Source organism: Symphalangus syndactylus, chromosome 21 (genome assembly GCF_028878055.3).
Source record: "Symphalangus syndactylus isolate Jambi chromosome 21, NHGRI_mSymSyn1-v2.1_pri, whole genome shotgun sequence".
Lineage (NCBI taxonomy): Eukaryota > Metazoa > Chordata > Mammalia > Primates > Hylobatidae > Symphalangus > Symphalangus syndactylus.
Window position 1 is genome coordinate 74618322 of NC_072443.2, and position 4496 is coordinate 74622817.

The window sequence follows — 4496 nt, forward strand, 5'->3', positions numbered from 1 at the left end:
CAACCAGCAATTATTTACTTGTCTTCACCACTGGAAAGTGACTTTGTCTCAACCATTCTTGTATTCCTAGTGCCCAGCGCAGCACACGGCACAACCAGGCACTTGGCAAATACTGCGGAATAAATGAATGAGTGCAATGTGTCTTAAGCTCACTGAGCCTGATCTATAAAATGAGTGGCTTGCGGTAGCTCTGTGACTCTCACACTTATTTACACATCAGTATCACCTGGAGCGCTTTCACAAAATACAGATTCCTGGGCCCAGACCTGAGTTGCTTCTGGGTGGGGTCCAGAGAGACAATATATTTAATAACTTCCCCTGAAGACTGATTCAAAACCAGATAATCTGTGATGCCCTATCTGGCTCTAATATTCGGTCGATTTTCCTACAGCTAGCTACATTCTTTTGGTATCATAGCTGGATTCTGATGTGAGAAGCTGTTGAGGTGACAGCACTGGAACATCGTTAAGAGAAAACACAACTAAATCATCTCTGTGTCAAATGAGGCTAATTACACCAGCAAAACCCTCCCTGTCAGCATATGGATAAGATGCACAGTAGAAGCAGCTGGGAGAGATATACCCACTTCCTACGCTCATTCAGCAAGATGCAAGTCAGATGAAGGAGCACTCCTTACAGAAATTCCTAAATCAGCTTGATCATCAAAAGCATTTTGATCACATTAAAATAAGTGGAATTCATCAGAAGACAATTTGAATCTAAAAGCTTACAAGCCACCTTTCAGATCGTTTTCTTGGGGGAGCTTCATATTTATATGCAAATGGTGGTTTTCTATTTTCTTTATACATAATTCCACCTAAAAGTCTCTTGGTTCCTCTCTGTAAAAGCAACAGGATTTTTGAAAGCTCTTTTGTTTATTGCCATTAATATAATGGTTTCCATCTTGAAAATGGCTTTTAAAATGTAGTACATGTAAATGTACTGCATTATGTAAACATACTGCATTTCATCATTGCCTTTGTTTTTCTTTAAATATTTCTGCAGTTATCCGTGAGTTATGAGAATAATACTGTTTAACATTTATTGAGGGTTACTCTGTCATGTACCATCCTACTATATATATCTATGGATATAGATATAATAAAACCTCATATGTAGAAAACCTCATTTAATTTTCTCAATAATTGCATATGGTAGACACTATTATCAGGTATGGGCTAAGTTGCTCAGTATCACATAAGTTAGGAATGGAGCTGACACTGAAATCCAGGTATACTGACTCCAGAGTTTCCTTTTTAATATTTAGTTCTGTATTTCCCAAAATATGAATTATTTAAGGTTGGGGAGGGTTGGGTTAAAAAACTGGTTTCTTTAGTGTAGGATTTCTCAGAGTTTCTCAAGCTAACTGTGCTTTACAAATATCTAAAACACGAATGCAGAATATAACATTTCCCAAGCCTCCCTGAACAAAACTGATGATGATGTTGTTGTTGTTGTTGTTGCTTTGTTTTTTTTTTTTTGTTTTGGTTGAGTCTCTTTAGATCATGGTTCTGCAAAGAAAAGTCTATGAAATGATGGTCCACAAATCAGTGGTCTACGAAGTGGTCTACCTCCCTGCCCACCAAGGCTCAACTCTTCCCCCTTTTACAGGGACTAAAAGGAAGACCTGGCCAGGCATGGTGGCTCACGCCTGTAATCTAGCACTTTGGCAGGCCGAGGCGGGCAGATAACCTGAGGTCAGGAGTTCAAGACCAGCCTGGCCAACATGGTGAAAACCCATCTCTACTAAAAATACAAAAATTAGCCGGGTGTGGTGGTGCACGCCTGTAGTCTCAGCTACTGGGGAGGCTGAGGCACAAGAATCACTTGAACCCAGGAAGCAGAGGTTTCAGTGAGCCGATATCATACCACTGTACTCTAGCCTGGGCAATAGAGTGAGACTCAGTCTCAAAAAAAAAAAAAAAAAAAAGAAGAAGACCTGATAAGGGAGAGGCCAGGAATAAGTTGCCAGTACATGACTGTGTCCTTCGAAAATTCTCATTCAAGTAAATTGGAAATACCTTTCTGGGGCATTAATTACATATGAAATCCTTTCAACCTGGAGTGCTCAAGATAAAACACTAGGGTTTTACACATCAGAATATTATATATATATATATATATATAATATATAATACATAATATACAAGGAAGAAAATATATATAATATATATAATATAATATATAATATACAAGGAAGAAAATATTATAACTTTCATTTCAAACTCACACTTGATTTGTTTTTTTTTTTCTTCCTTTTTCACAAATTTTATCAATAAAATATCCTTGGACAGATATACAAGATACGCAAGAAACTAAAATCCTTGGATATTTTGGAGAAGGGAATGGAGTGTCTCAAGTTTCAAACTCACATATATATGAAATGTTGGAATGGTAACATTTATATCTGTTTGTTTGTTTTGATTTATTTATTTTGAGATGGAGTCTTGCTCTGCAACCCAGGCCGGAGTGCGGTTGTGTGATCTCGGCTCACTGCAGCCTCCGCCTCCTGGGTTCGGGTGATTCTCTGCCTTAGCCTCCTGGGTAGCCGGGACTACAGGTGCCTACTACCACGCCTGGCTAATTTTTGTATTTTTAGTGGAAATAGAGTTTTGCTACATTGGCCAGCCTAGTCTTGAACTCCTGACCTCAGGTGATTTGCCCGCCTCGGCCTCCCAAAGTGCTGGGATTACAGGCATGAGCACAGCACATGGCCAACACGTATAGTATTTGTAAATATTTAATATACATAGATTGGAGATGGGTCCTAGTAGGTTGGTGCAAAAGTAATTGTGTTTTTTTCTGTTACTTTAATCTACATATAAAAAGTATTTAATGTCTTCATATTCTTTGGCCTAGCAATTTCACTTTTTGGAATTTGTTCAATTTACTCTAAGGAAATAAACTTGTGTGTTTATAAACTATTTAGCTATAGGGATATTTATTAAAGAACTATTTGTGCTTGTGAGATTTGAAAATATTCTAAATATCCAACAATTGAGGATTGGTTATACAAATTATGGTACATCCATATGAAGAATCCTAACAGAGGGCAATAAAAAATTATTTAGTAGTAGAGTACACAGTTGCCTAGAAAAAAAGAATCCTGACTTTCTCAGTCAAAAAAACAGATGACAAAAAATTATAGAGTTTGTATGCCTAAAAGAAAGGACTGGAATGAAAAAAGCGAAATGTTAATAGTGGTAGCTTCACAGTGAGGTAAGGTGAAAATTTATTCTGTGCCTTCCTATGTTGTCCTAACTCTTGTACAATGAATGTATATTTCTGAATAAGAATATATTTATGAGCCAGGCACGGTGGGTCACGCCTGTAATCCCAAAACTTTGGGAGGCTGAGGCAGGTGGATTGCTTGAACTCAGAAACTGGAGACCAGCCTGAGCAACATGGCAAAACCTTGTCTCTACAAAAAATACAAAAATTAGCTGGGTGTAGTGGTGCATGCCTGTGGTGCCAGCTACTCAGGTGGCTTGAGCCTGGGAGGCAGAGGTTGCAGTGAGCTGAGATCGCAGCACTGCCCTCCAGCCTGGGTGACACAGCCAGACCCTGTCTTAAATATATGTATAATAAAACTTATGTATTATATATTCTTGTACCCTTTGTCACACAAATAATAGAGTGCAAAACACACTGTTTTGTACTTTGCTATACTGTGTAACCTTGTACACATGTCATTTCACCCATGTAGGAGTATATCTGGAGGATACATTTCTCAAAGTGGAATTGCTGGGTCAAAGGAAATGGACATTTGTAATTTGGACAAAATGTTGCATATTGCCCCTTCAGGGTTTGAAAAAAAAATCTTCTCATGGTTTCTTTTAGTATATTAGTGGTCTGGATTTCTTTTTTAACACTTCACTTTAGATCCGTTTTCACTGATACTGGCTTAATGGATACTTAATAAGAAAAGCAAATAATTTATAATATTAAACTCACTTATAGTGGAAATTCAAGTGCTGGTTGTCCCCATCTGTTAGATCACAGGATCTAGATGCAAATAGGTCAAACCTTGCAAAGGTTCAGCTTACACAGAGGATGAATGACATAGCAAGACCTCTGCTCCACTGTGCACCACTTTATTCGCTTCCACAGTCCTCTTGTAGTGAAGAGGCAGACCCTAAGAGCTTGATTTCTACCTTCAAGTGAATTCTTTACTTCAAAAAGAACTCAGGTTGCTGGCTGGATTTCCCTTCTCAAATATCGTAAGTTGCTTTAATATTTAAATAAAAACAAGTGGAATCCCCTGGAGTATTGGGGTATGTAGGTATGATCTGCATGAATTTGTGTATGGCAGTATGATGGCATATAGGAAGATAATTAATTTTATTCCTGCAGAGATTCTGTAGTCTCTGCTAGTCTCTGGTGAACATAGCAGCTGTACTGAAATGTCAGATGGATTTGCACAGCTGACTCAAGTTGCCGAAAAGAGAGCAGCATAGTAGTTCCATAAATTGACCCCATCCAGCCAAGCCCTGCTT